Below are 15,799 nucleotides of genomic sequence, written 5' to 3'. Positions count from 1 at the left end.
TCATGCAGAAAATTGAGCATCTGATTTTCCACAGGTACTCAAAGCAGCTAAACAGAGAAGCCTCTTTTTCTCACCACGGTCAAATAATCCCGACGGCGTGTTAGTGAGTTAGAAATGACTTTCACACAGACTTGGCAATAATGTGCAGGGACGGAAAAATGAAAAAATAAAATAGGCGCCTCCAGATGCCAGATGCGCTACAAAGACAGCTCATTTAATTTATTTCTTGGAAGCTGCGATTTGTCCTCCAAAGTCATGTCTGTGAAACCGCCAGGAAATACGAGCGAATCAGGACAATTCAGGTTTTCAACCACCTTCTGATATTGATCTCGCTGGAGGCCCGGGACACGCTGGAGGCGGGGCCTGTTTTCAATTTCGAGGTCCGTGTTAACAGATCGGAGAAGCAGCGCCGTTTTAAAGAAAAAAACAAACACTTGAAAGGATCTGTGATCACGAGGCTGTGATTATATCACGGCGATACTTCCCTCCCCTCGCTCTGAACGCGGGTAAACAAAAACACAACACCTGTTCTGGATAATTAAATCGTGAGCTGGGATGGATGGCTCGTTGGGTATTTGTTACACCCCCCCCCCCGCCCCCCACCAAATATCATGAAGCACATCCAGCTCGGGTACGGTAGCCGCGAACTCCCTCCGCAACCTCCTCACTCAACGCTGCAGATGCTGCACACACGCACACACACACACACACACACACACACACACACACACACACACACACACACACACACACACACACACACACACACACGTGTGCAGAGTTTCCCTCCCCATAAGAGCAGTCCAATCTATTATTGAGCAGACGGCCATCATTTCAGGCCCTGAAGGTCACCGGCATCAATAACTCGGCTGGTAGCCACTCGACTACAACATACACACACACACACACACACACACACACACACACACACACACACACACACACACACACACACACACACACACACACACACACACACACACACCAGGCTGATCACATGATGGAAACTCCTCCCAGCGACCAAATCCTGATTTAAACAAAAGCAGCCAATGTAGCAGCAGGAATCGAGGCTTCGCAAGGCAACCGAAGTTTTCTGGAAGTTCAACCAAGACGACCTCGTAAACCAGATTTCCATTTTTTATTTTTAAATTTTAAAGCACGAAAAATCTGCAAGTAAAAATTCCCTTTAAAGCAAGTTTCCCTCAAACATCTTAAAACTGAAATTAGAAGCGAGACTTTAGGTGGACTGCGATTTTACTCGACCGCCCAAGAGACGCGATTGAGATTCAAATTATGTAGGAAGTGGAAAAGACAGAAAACCATTTCACACACACACACACACACACACACACACACACACACACACACACACACACACACACACACACACACACACACACACACACACACACACACTGTATAGCAGATATTACTGGTACTGAAGAACAGATGTTGCTTTAGTTGCCTTTTTTTTTGCATGAAAATATGAACAAAAACGTAATTCAAAAATAATTTACTCAGAAAAACACATTTTATGAGAACAGGTAGTTTGTGTGTTTAAACAAATGAGTTCTGATTGATTTTTTTTAAATACATAATAATAATAATAATAATAATACTGATGGTGTCCTATTGTTCTGTGTTTGTTGTGCTGGTTTTCGGCTCTTGTTTTATGCTGATGATGCTTTAATCTGAGGTGAATGTAGTCCACGTTACTTATCATCGGAGCAACACGACATGTTTGCAGCTTTTCTAAAGTTCATAACTGCGTGTGAATATAATGACTACATGTCAGAGGCTATCTGGATTCATGAAGTGAGTTATAGCTACTCTGTCCATGTTGTGTGGCGCAGTATGTCCATCTGTGTGAGGTCCAGCTTTTTACATCCAAATTTTAGACCAGTGAAGACATTTAAAAATAAATAAATTCAAAAAAGAGGCTAACAAATTTTAGACGGACTTTCAAAAGGCTGTTTGTTTGTGCAGACTTAGTTGTTTTAGGGTTTGCGTTGGCGTGATGGTTAAAGTCAGGTTGACGAGTTCATTATGTCATTCAGGGTCCTCACAAAGATAAAAGCACAAACGTGTGTGTGTGTGTGTTCAGATGTGGGATTAAAGCATTGTCATTGGCTGAAAGGGCTTGAAGGTTCAACATCTGACCGCTGCAGATTAACTGACTGACAGACTGCCCGCTTCGCTTGCATTTAATTCTACTACGACTATAATTACACCGACTGCTGTAGTTCGACGGCTGTTCGTGACGTATTTGAACTTCAGTACGCCGGTTAGCTTACGTAAACAAAAACAACAACAACAACAACTCAAATACGCCTCGAATAAAAACTACGACCAGCGGGGACGGAGGAGTTCCTCACTGGAGGAGACCATTATCACCGTCACGCCATCAGAAGCGGCGCCCGTACGGCCGACCGACAACCTCCCAGTTCATTAGTCTTTGATCCTGACATCCCGCCAGCACACCTATCGGTCATAGCCCCCCCCCCGCCCCCCCTCCCTCCCCCTCCACCCATCTGTCAAGCCTGTCAGGCCGGAGGCTGCACGCCACGCCTGGCCCGAGCTGTCAGCCGGCGTGACCTTTGACCCCCCAAAGTGTCACCCATCATCAGCTCCGCCGTCGCGGGCTTTCACACCTTTTTCATTTCACTTCCTTCTCCTCCGTCACGACCTTTTCAGCTTCACAACACACATTTCCCCCAAACGTTTTCTCCGAACTCAGCATTTCACCGGAATCCGCTCCGTCGTGTTTATTATTTATTTATTGTGTTAATTATTCTCCCTCCCGTATTGCTTATTTATCATTTCTTTGAAAGTTCTTCCTTCTTTTTTTTTTTTTCTCCTCTCTTGCGTCTATAAACTGAGGTTGACCTGCAGTTTGTGGGATGTTTGGTGACAGTTTTATTTCTTTCTTAGCTTTTCCCTCTCTTGGATCGTCTTCACATTTCGCCTCTACTTCTTATCACTCTCTTCTCGTGACAAGTGAAGGGCTGCAGAAAGACACGTTTCACCTTCTCTGCATCGCCTGCGTGGGTAAGAGGGATTCACAGGAAACGACACGCGCACGTAATCCAGCTTCACTGTTTTCAAGTTTATCTCCTGGGTTACAGCCTCTCGGTTTAGTGTTTACTCTCCTGCGGCACACCGTCGCGTTAAGCTGCAGCCAATCCGAACGCAACGCTTCCTGCTGTCCTACTTTCAGATTAAAAGCGCTAAACTGGCCAAATTTGAGGTGGCTTTTACTCTGAAGCGCTCACAGGAAGACCTCGTTTGTCCCGAGGACGACGATCCTTCTTCGGTCATTTTTTTTTTTTTTTTTTTTTCTGACAGCACATCAGCTTTAAATCTGTCGGGGAGTAATGGGAGAAGAAGGAGCAGCTGCAGACGACAGGCGGCAACACCTCAACAACTCCTTTTACTGCTCGGGACAGGAGCAGCATGAAATCACATCACATCATAATCTGGCGCTGACAGTCTGAATTAATTAGAAGTTGTTTTGGCAGCACTGCAAACCGATAAACGAGCTGCTGTCACCTCACGGGACTGATATCTTAAGAGTTATCTCTTTAAAAGACGACAATGACTCTGCAAAACCGAGGTCCTCGCTAAGTCTGCAAGTGAAGAGATTCATTTCATAAAAAAATGTTGTTAAAATTTCAACCGGCTGCAGTGATAAGACCTCGAAATGAAAAGAATACAACCAGTAAAAAGAGCACATACACACACTTAACACACCACAACACAACACGCATGTTCATCCAAACACAGAGATGTCAAATAACACACACACACACACAAATACACACACACACACAATGTAAACACATTAACACGCCCAGTATAAATACAGTAAGTATGTGTTTGTGGATACATGCATACTGAACCAGAGGTCATCGCCCCGCTCACCACTGAAGTGGAGTAGGAAAGCCCTCAAGTCTAATTTCACTATTGATCTGATAGGAAGTGGGGCAGCACGCACACGCACACACACACACACACACACACACACACACACACACACACACACACACACACACACACACACACACACACACACACACACACACACACACACACACACATTTTATATTTAATTTTTTTTTTTACTGCTATTTTATTGCTTTTTATTATTCTATTATTATCTTATTGCTTCCTGTATGCTGCTGTAGCAAACAAATTTCCCCTTGGGGATTAATAAAGTAACTACCTACACACACACACACACACACACACACACACACACACACACACACACACACACACACACACACACACACAAAGAGGGAATACAATTATACCACATCTATATCACTGATAGCTGTGATTATATTGAACATAACATTCACCGTACTCAAGTGTGATAACAAGTGGTCCCAAAATTTGAATATACGTTTGACCAAAAAAAAAAAAAAAAAGAAGACGCTTCCTGTCTAAACTCCACAGAAGATGTAATTTAAATAAGCATTTTAGTTTCAAGAAGGTAAAATTACTGAAAGTTTTTATTAAAAATCATTTGAGAGAAAAGTGGAAAAAGAAATAAATATTATTATTCATCATCTCGTGACTCAACACGCGGAGCCCCTTCGTAGGAGCGAAGGCATCGTCTTCGGAAAAAGGTACTTCTGCTTTTGATTATTTCAAGAGCATTTTGCTGATTTCACAACGTGTACTTAAGTCGAATTTTAAAGATGTTTTAAAAAAATGTAAAACATTGTTGTATGCAGCTGAACAGCTACAATTTAAGCGTATTGTTGAGATCAATAACAACAGTAGCTGCTTGAATTTAGGGGAACAGTTCAGTTGGCTGCAATAAAGTTCGATACCGCAAGAAAACTTATATTAATCACACAACGTCACAGCCAGATTATTAAAACGACATTATTTTGAGGAAAAGCAGGCGAACCTGAAATGTCCATAAAATCCCTCCAAGCAGGAAGGTCAGCTTAACTACGGGAGGAACGAGGGGTCAAAGTTCAACCAGCATGTAAACAGTGATGGACTGTAATTTATTTCCAGTGTTTGCCTGTTTTTTTTGTTTGTTTGTTTTTTAACAGGATGTCTGATCATCTGAGAGCTTTGGTTGTTTGTTTTTGAAGATCCTTTTAGAGATCACCACGTTCCCAAATCTCAGCATTTGACAAAATGTTGTCATCAATGAGCGCTACAACTTTGAAAATGCAAATATCCTTTAAGTAGTTGAGGATGAGACGAAGTAGCAGGTGTAGAGTTCATTAAGACTCTTTCAGCTCACATTTAGGACAAATAGTGAAATATCAGAAATATAAATACTATAAATAGACCTGTGGAATCATTGGCTCCAATTTTGGCACCTGAATGTGCCACAAACAGGAAACACAGTCCGACATTAGCAAAAAAAGTAGAGAAAAGGAAAGTAAAATCTGTTCCTGTTGTTGGTTCTGGCCACTTTGATAAAAAATAAAAAAAAAAAAAAATACACCAGAAAAATCATTTTTCACTCCTCTGAACTCGCTCATCACCAAACCCGGCATGTCTGCAGCTGGCAGCAGCTCGCCAGGCAGTTTAATAGCTGACCGGAGACACACACACACACACACACACACACACACACACACACACACACACACACACACACACACACACACACACACACACACACACACACACACACACACACACACACACTGTGTTGCAGGAATGCAGTGTATTGACTTTGATAAAAATCTTGGTAAAATCACAGCTTGTCCTCACCTGCCAGAATTTATGGTGGATATGCACACAGGTGCACACACACACACACACACACACACACACACACACACACACACACACACACACACACACACACACACACACACACACACACACACACACACATACACACACATACAGATACTCATAATACCCTAACATATCACAGCAAAGATATCAAACAGCATAAATCTTGACAAGGTAGGAGGTGAGATATGCGTACTTTTGACGAACTCTCCCACCGGCCGTGTGCTGATTTACATTTTGCGCTTCCTAAAAAATGAATACCTGAATACACACAAGACGTGCGAACACGTAGTTTGTTGAAACATGTTCATCCCAGATCAAAACGCAAGTTGCAGCCTCAGTGCAGAGCTCGACATCTGCACGCCAACAGCAGCTGACTTCTACTTAAAGCAAAGAATAGCTGAGTCGGTTATTCGTGAATTCGTGAACCAAAGTAATGAAAACAATTACAGTCAGCTGTGTGTGCGTCTATCTCCAAAACATACATTCAGAGACATCACTACACGATCTTTTACACTACTTCAAACTGGATTTCCCATCTTCACTCCACCTAACTGGCACAGGGTCCTGTGTGTGTGTGTGTGTGTGTGTGTGTGTGTGTGTGTGTGTGTGTGTGTGTGTGTGTGTGTGTGTGTGTGTGTGTGTGTGTGTGTGTGTGTGTGTGTGTGTGTGTGTGTGTGTGTGTGTGTGTGTGTGTGTGTGTGTATGTGTGTGTGTAGGCAGGTGTGTTTGTAATGTCTCAACACAGAGTGTTAATTGTCTGTGCCTGAAGACTGAAACATCACAGGATGCTTGCGTGTCTCCCATCAGGGGAAGATAAGACAGTAAGTACAGGATTTTACTGGCACGTGTCAATCTGCCAGAGGGCAGGAATTCTTTACGACTCCTCGGAGCCCCCTAGTGGCGACGGCCGAGCACAGCAAGGGGGACAGAACGGGAGCCGGAGGGAGGACAGCCACACTAACTCAACTAAGAAACAGATCTGATGTTACACTATCTCTAACAATTCGGCAGGTTAGTCGAGTCCTGAACGAGCTCATCCGTCTGTGTCAGAGCACGGAAAACACACACACACACACACACACACACACACACACACACACACACACACACACACACACACACACACACAGAGAGAGAGAGAGAACAGAGGGAGCCAACTGCCTGTTTAAGACCTACCAAGCAAGGAAATGTTTGTCTTGTCTGCTATCTGCTGTGATTCTGTGCGAAAAAGAAAAAAAAACAAGACTGGAAGCACAGGCTCCAAAAAAATAAATAAAAAACATCCCCGGTGTGTTTCCAGAACAACTGCTTTACCCTGCTGGACGACAAAACCACTTATTCACATGTTCACCTCGGATGAACGCCGCAAAAACATACATCTCAGGTATCTGTGGTGACGTCGGGATCTTCGGAAAAATCATTTGAACGGTAAAATGTCCTTATAACTGTTGTTTAGCATAGTCAGCCATGTTTAAAAAAAAAAAAAATTTTAATTATTTTAATTTACCCAGAATTCAAAGCAAATTAGGGGAAATTAAATCCATGACTGAACAGCTTGGTGCAACAGATTCATCATTCTGAAGTGTGAATATTGAACTGAAGCTGCTCACAACATTAGCCAACATGTTGTTTTTATTTGTTTTTAATTACAGGAAATCTTCTAAAATACTGTAACTATATGTAATTATAAGCAGTAAAATAGAAAATAGAAGAGTGCCTGTTGTTTTCATGACTTTCTGTGCAGCGTTTCCAGTCACTCCACCAGAGGAAGCTTCCATATTTCCTCTTGCGCCACGTGCTACAGGTGTGATGAAACACACCTGCTGCAGAACGACGACTCGGCATCACGGAGATACGGCGAAAACATAATAAACTAAAACATAATAAATCCACACAATAACAACGATGATTCACCCTTTCACGTCGAGGTCCTGTTTTTATTTCTTCAGGAAACGTCGGCATCATCATCATTTTTTTTTTTTTGCCGCTTAACCTGTCTGACAGAAGCAGGTGGCATCACGTGACGTTTGCTTGTTTTGCCGTGGATTCAGTTGAGTAAATTGTTGAGTCAATATTGCGGAGCTGCTTCCCACGGACTCCGATTAGATCAGCAGCTCCCCCATCGCAGCTCGGAGCTGTTTGGGGTTTTGCTTGAAATCCTTCATGTTGGCTGCTTTCACTGCAAACAGTTTAGTTGTTTAGTGACAGAGTGTAAGTCGGCGTCGCTGTTGACATGTAAGCTTTATTATAACAGACTCTGAACGGCAACTGTGTGCACAGTGTGTGTGTGTGTGTGTGTGTGTGTGTGTGTGTGTGTGCGTGTGTGTGTGTGTGTGTGTGTGTGTGTGCGTGTGTGTGTGTGTGTCATCACATCTACAGGAAGGTAAACCGATGGAGGGGAAGTGTTTATGTTGGTCAGTGTTCAAGAAGTCGTCCCTGGAAACTCGCTTTATTAATGATATTTTCCACGTGCACGCAATAATCTGCTGGAGTTCATTATTTCTGTATTTCTTATTTTCCCTCTCAGGTGGGCAGAAAAAAGGTGACGTCACTCGTTCTGGAGAAATACTACTTTAGATATTTAATTTCTGAGCTGTGTTTCTTTTAGTTGCTCCCTTTTAAAAATCTTTTATCAGGTTTATACATTTTACACGTCCATGTTTTTTTCTTCTTAGTGTCCTTTGTGTATCATTTAAAGCACTTTAAATCATATTTGTGTCTTAAATTGACTATATCATTACACTTTTACTGCTTTTTTGTTTTTAACCATTTTGTAACAGACGTTTCAGTGTATTGTTCATTTTATTTTGCAGAAGTGCTCAAATGCTATGAATGAGCACGTGTTTATTGTTTATAAAGTTGTGTATCTGCTGGTGTACTTATATCTATTGCATGTGTCTATTTATTTGTGTGTGTGTGTGGAGTCTGGCCGGCAGCCAGAGGAAGCATGTGCCGCGGGCTCGTTCCAAAAAGGCCCTCCGTAAGGAAAGGGCTCAGATTTAAAACACTTTGAGGTCCAGCTCAGAGACTGCAGTCACGCTCTCAGAGCAGTTTACACCTCCGTCACCATCGCAGCCAATAAACACTCGCCGGGAACTAAGAGTGAGACGGAGAAGACTGACCACGTGCTGGGAGGTTATAAAGGAATCTTTTGTTTGGAAAAAAAAACAACAACTAGGAGCTAAGTGCAAGCTGTTGTTTTATATTTTTAGCCGGTGTTGTTCTGCGGAGTCGCGCCTTGTCTGGAAAAGCGCGGCGATGTGGTGGAGGATCCAGGTACGCTGACAGATTGTGCTGACACTCTCGTCTACGGGCGCCGATCTGATAACGTTCTCCAAACGGGTGCGATGAGTTTAAAGAGTGCGATCAAAACTGCACGAGGGGCTGAAAATCCATCTGTCTCGTCAAGATAAAGCTTTACAGAGACGCAGATCCTCTTCGGATTCGACTCGTTGGCCCACATTACGTTTCGATGGCACGTAATGTCGTCTAATGGGTGACGAACCAAACTTTGAGAGCGAACTGCTCCATGAAAACAGCAAGAAGCGGGAGTGAAACCAAGGTTTTCTTCTGTGTTACATTTTCATTTGGTAAATGCCAGCGGTGACGTCACCCGTCCGGCGCCATCTTTGCTAGTTCGGAGCGGTTTGGAGCAGGAAGTGACCATATTTGGACGAGCTGGGGGAGGAGCCAGCTGGTGGATCTGATTCGATCTGATTGGAAACAATACTACGTCCCGCCCACCGATAGCTGTAACCTGACTGCACCACAGGCCTGTCAATCAAACAGACACGCTCCGCCCAGCTGTTTTATTTCACTAGAAATACATGACGTTGTAGAAGCTGTAATGCTTCAGGCCTTTTGTAAAAAGCTTCACAGAGTTAGACCAACTTGGTCATTATAAATGCATTTATAAATGCGTCCATTTGCGTAAAATGAAACAGCAAAAGAAAAAAAGAAAAAAAATAAAGGATGCAAGGTGGAAATAAAAATGCCTGGAAACGCATTTTTACAGTCACATAAATTTAAGATCTAAATATGCACCGAAGGCCACGAGGGAAGGCTTTTATGTACATTTTACGATGGGGCCTGTACTGTAATAACAGTCTGCAAATGATTTTAGATAGGTGGACTCTGACCCAACAACACCGAGGGATAAGTGCCCTCGTCTGGCGCATCTCTCAACGCCGTTTTAATTCGAGTTTTTACAGCCTGGGTTACATCATGAGACATTTCGAGGCTGCTTTATGAAGAAGCTCTGTCTGCCTGACATGAAGGTGCATTGGACCAGTCGTGTCCACCGCTGCGAAGCTGTTACAAGCAGTTTCTTTAATATTCTCACATACGGCTGTTTCTCTGCCTCGTCTTTACGACTTACCTCTCGGAGGCGCAGCGCTGCAGAAGAAACGCGTAATAAACACAACGTTGTAATAGTTATCCAGTGCAGTAGGACAATCTGCAGCTACAGCCCGAGCAGTCTGGGAGTCGGTGTCCTGCTGAAGGGCAGTCCAACAATAGATGCAGGGAAAGGAAGTGTTCCTCCTTTCTGACCTTGGTAGTCAACCCAACAAACTTAAAAGTCGTAAAAGTATTTCCCCAAAACACCTGCCTGCCTGCCGTTGTTTACTGATAAAGATATTCTTTGTCGGAGCGACCGGACGTGTTGAAGCCCCCCCCCCCCCCCCCCCCGTACATGACTGAGGGTCATTATCAGGGTGTCGCCCACTTGGACGCAGAGCCGAAATAAACACAAGTGAAGAGGCGGCTGGTGAAAGGACGCGAATGCCGCTGCCGTGACGGCTTCCTCCACTCGTCCTATCTGCACCTCGACATGCGCGCACGCCTGTCGTCGTACCAGCTGAGGCGGACGCACCAACACGCGTGTGGCGCTGCGATCTCCAGTTATCTGTCCACAGCATTCTCCGTCTCGCAGGCGTCTTAGGGACTCGACCTTCTCCGAGTTATTGACCTCGAAAGACTTCGCCGGCTAATCGCCGAAGCGCCTATCGTGGCTACGTCGGCTTTGCAGGTTGACCGTGTGGTTGCTTGGCAACCGGGAAGCAGCATCGTAGGGAAGACGTGTCACCGACTGCGCTGGCTGTTAACAGCCTGCGTCCTCTCGACTCACAGCGAGTGATTGATGAGATCGGTTGGCACGACGACCGGAGGCCTTGTTTTCCGCGCTGGTTATTTGCGGCGCGGTAGCCTGTCGGGGGCGTGATGTGTGCGGCCCGCCCGCCCGCCCGCCCGCCCGCCCGCCGGCCGGTTGGCGTCCAGCGCGAGGACACGGTGGCGGGCTGGTGGGCTGATGCTCTCAGTCTGACGTCTGCCAGTTTGCCGGGTAACCGACTGGTTGACTAGACGGCCGGATGATTGGACAGCTGGCAGCGGCGGTAGAAGTAATCAGAGAGGGAGGTGGAGGGGGGGGCAGTGGGGGTGGTGGTGGTGGTGGTGGTGGTGGTGGTGGTTCTTGATTGCGGTGATGCAGTTTGACATGTGGAACACTAAGTGTATTAATCCAGCGCACTGCAGCCCTGTCAGCATGCATCTGTCTACTCGCCTGACACAGGGCGCACACGCACACGCACACGCACACGCACACACGCACACACACACACACACACACACACACACACACACACACACACACAACTATATGATTTTCATTGACATCGTCCCCGACTGTGTGTAACGCATGAATTACATGAGGATCAGATTATTGCAGCGCCGTTTGCTAATTTTAGAGTCTTATTCTGAACCCTGCTTGTATTTGTTGTTTCTGCATCTTCACACGCAGTCAATGGAGATTTAAACGCATTCAAAAATGATGAAACGCGTTCTGATCCGGAGAGATTTTGTCTTTAGCGAAGCAATGACGGCAAGAGAAATAAAAATTTAAAAAAACCTGATCCCAAAAATAAACAATTGGCAAAATTGCCAATTATTCTTTAAGATCATTATTTATGAAACACCTTGCGGACCCATTTTTTATTCCTTGGCAGCAACTCAAGTGCCTCTTTTTTAAAAAAAAATTTTTTTTTATGTGGTGTAGACATAAAAGCAGAACGGCGGGCGGTGTTTTTTTTTTTTTTTTTAATGTATTTTATATGCAGTGAAACGGTTTGACCTCCTCCCTCTTCGCTTGCTGTAATTTATCTGCGGCTGGTTAAAGGGACAGCTGCGAGTCAAGGCCGCGAGAAGAACATCTTATTGACGAAATCACTTAAGCTGCCGCTCTCTCCCTCTTTCATATTGATATACTTGAAGAGCTGCTCTCCTCTTTCTTGTCGCCTTGCAGCCTATAACCTTCTTCTTCTTCTTCTTCTTCTTCTTCTTCTTCTTCTTCTTCTTCTTCTTCTTCTTCTTCTTCTTCTTCTTCTTCTTCTTCGTCTTCGTCTTCGTCTTCCCTCCTGCCCTGCGGTCCAGCCTCATCTTTACATCGACAGGGTCTTTAAGGGTTTAGTGATAAATGTGACCTTTTTCTTTCTGCTTCATCTTCTGCCTCTTTTTTTTTTTTCCTCCTCTTCCTTGCATTATTTTACTTTTTTTTTTTTTTATTCCCCCCCTTTTGACTCCATTGTCCTTCAACTCCTTTTTTTTATGTCATCCCTCCTCCTCCTCCTCATTTTACTCTTCCTCTCCTTTTTCCGCATGTTTTTTTTTTAGCCTCCTTTCCTTTTTCTCATACTCCTCATCCTTTTTCTCCTCTTTCTTTTTTCCCCTCCTTCACTTTTTTCCTTCTCAGCCTGCTTTACTGTACCTCCTCATCCACCTCTTCTTCTTCTTCTTCTTCAAAGACAGATGGCCAGTTATCCTATTTTTTTATTTCGGTGTTTTACAGCTCAGGTGGATCTGGGAGGGGAATCGAAGCAGGTGAAGGTCGCCGCTGAGATTTAGCTCTTTCTAGGAAATAAGGGCCGAGAGACTGAGTCCAAGCAAAGGAGGACAGGAGAGAGGGGAAGCGAGGAGGAGGTCGCGACCTCTAGTTATTGCCTCGCTGTCTGTCTGCAGCTCCACGTGTCACAGATTACAGGTAACAAATCATCCGGTGCCGAGAACGACCTGTTGTTTTGGTAAAAGATTAAAAAAAGAAAAAAAAAAAGAAACTTCCTTTTCAATGTATGCGAAAAAAAATAAAATAACAGCTCTTTCTTTTTACGAAGCTCAGGCTCTTATCCGGACAGAGGAAGTAGTAAATAAGGTCAAAGGTCAGAGGTCACATCTCCTTGCCTTTTGCCTATCTTTGTTTCGTCTTGACATGTAAGAAGATTTAACACGTAAACCTCAGGTGTTTTATAGATGCTCAGTTACGATGGGTGCGGTCGCATATAAGACCGCAATAAGGAGATCAAGGTTCAGAAGCCTGGAAATAACCCACATATCATTTCATGGGAAATAAGATCTGTGCAACACAAACAAAAAATGTCATAAATGGAGATTTTTAGCAAGCTACTGTACATGAAATACAAGTTCAACCAGATGCATTTATATGATGTGAAAATGTGGCAGATATTTTTACCCTGATGTTAATCTTTTCTCATCGTCACCCTTTCTGCAAGTTCCCTGTTCGAAGCGCGCAGACAGAAGTGGGTCAAAAACACGAAGTCTGTCTGACATATAGCACGCTGAGGATTTCGAAACCCTAAAACGCCAAACGTAAACAACGACGTCGTCGCCCGATGTTTCTGGCAGATTTGTATGCCGTTGTTTTGAATCGAGTTCAATTCAGCTCAATTGCAAAACTGATTTTCGTCCGTCGAGCTGAAAGTCAACAACGCAACACACGGCGACGACTAAAAATAAAGCCGGCAACGTGACTCACTGCGGCTATTTTGAATATTCATTCAACGATATCAAATAACATAACAGCATTAAACCGGGTCTACATTTAGCTGCCTCCGCCTTTTAACCGAGATGCCACTCATCCGTGCTTAATGTCTGTGTATGTAATGTAACACACACGAGGCGGCCAATGAAGAGTGACAGTTCAGCCTGTAAGATGATAAGGGTGTGCGTGTGTGTGTGTGTGTGTGTGTGTGTGTGTGTGTGTGTGTGTGTGTGTGTGCGTGTGTGTTTGTTTGAGAGACACACACACTCCATACCTAATGTCAAATGCAACAACAACAATCACCTGATGTGTGTGAGATCAGGAGGGTCTGAATATAAATGGCGACACATCACCAGGCTGCAATTTTTTTTTTCGTTGCAGTGTGTGTGTGTGTGTGTGTGTGTGTGTGTGTGTGTGTGTGTGTGTGTGTGTGTGTGTGTGTGTGTCAGAAGTGTAACATAATGAGAAGGTGTTTTTATTTTCTTCATCTTCATTTAATCCTCGTAGCGCTGTACTATGAAAGAGAAAAGTACGCCTCCACGATATGCATAAGGGGGCGGGGCCACCGACGTGAAGACTTTTCAAATTAAACTGCAGCTGTTTGCAGAGAATCTTCACGAAGTGTTTATTTTTCAATAATAATAATTCTGTCCAGCAACGGTAGTGAAAAAAAAAAAACTGTTTCACTGCCTCGATGCCTGTATCCATTTCAAATTAAAAGCCCTCATTTCAAAATAAAAGCCCTAAAGCATTCCATACAAAGTGCAGCAAGGTTTTTACCTTGTTTTTTTTTTCTCATACAAGCAAGTCTTTTATAGTGAAACTTTGAAGCTGCAATAATCCGTTTTCTATCTAAAACTCCACAAAGTTTAACATATGTAGTGACTTTATACGTTTTTCAAACTAAAACGACGAATCAGTGCAGCTTTAAAATATGTATATTGATTGTTATACTTTAAAACTCACGATGGATTTGTGGGTTGATAAAGATGAATTGTGTGAATGACCTGTTAAACTGGGACATATTTCTTGCTATAGGGATTAATATCCCAAAAAATTATGCTTGCAGAATCAGGGAATTATAATTTTTGGGACTGTTTGAATAAATAAATTCATTTTCCAACCAGCCGTGGACGATGCGCTCTCTTTCTTATGCAAATAGTGTGCAAATAATCTCTCCTTTTTATTTTTTAAACCCAAACACAACATTATAAACACGCTGCTGCGGTGCTCCACTTTCAGTCGGGTATTTGTTGCCTCATTTCCTCGTTTGATGACCCCGCGAATACACACAGGAAGCGTTCAAACAGGGTTGGCTTTTCTTTCCACACGTGTCGGCGTCTCGGTCTTGTGTGTGAAAAAAAACAAAAGCGTGTGTTGTTTGTTCTGTACACACACACACACACACACACACACACACACACACACACACACACACACACACACACACACACACAGGATACATAGTGCGCAGGAATGTAGAGTAGGTTCAAACTACTGACCTCGTGCACTTACATTTATAGAGGGAATGTGTAGAAGCCACTTTTAACATGATACCCTCCTCCCTCCCCTCCTCCCTCCCCTCCTCTCTCCCCTCCTCCCTCCCTCTCCCCACCTGACCTCCGCCGAGTGTCACTACAGCTGCTGTGTGGAAACAAACTCGCATCTTGAGTCGGTGCTCTCACGGAAAGCTTCATACCAGCGAGGCTAAATTCGACGAGACAGAATATATAAACGGTCCGATGGGAAGTTTTTCCCAACACAGCGCGTGTAGAACCAGTGACACAACTGGTTATGAAGCCGGTTCGGAGCAGGAAGTGACCATATTTGGACGAGCTGGAGGAGGAGCCAGCAGGTGGATCTGACTCCATCTGATTGGAAACCTCGGCGATACTACGCCCCGCCCACCGATAGCTGTAACCTGACTGCACCGCAGGCCTGTCAATCAAACAGACACTACGTCTCACCAAAAAAACAACAACACGTCTTTTTGGGGCTTATTTTCTAATAATTGACAGATTAGGGAGCTAACGTGTCAAATAGCAGCGCTTGAAAACCAGTAAACCTGAAATAAAAAGCCATATTAAGTGATATTGCAACACCTGGGTGAAGTCATGTATTCTGCTCTATCTTACAAAGATGCCATGACTTCATGATGCACTAGAAAACCTGTCGTGTGGTATTAACTTCAATTTC

Source organism: Brachyistius frenatus, unplaced genomic scaffold (assembly GCF_029030835.1).
Source record: "Brachyistius frenatus isolate BFR_SWC_R1_liver_20210118 unplaced genomic scaffold, ASM2903083v1 Contig_89, whole genome shotgun sequence".
NCBI lineage: Eukaryota > Metazoa > Chordata > Actinopteri > Embiotocidae > Brachyistius > Brachyistius frenatus.
Note: the sequence above shows the minus strand (reverse complement) of the source record.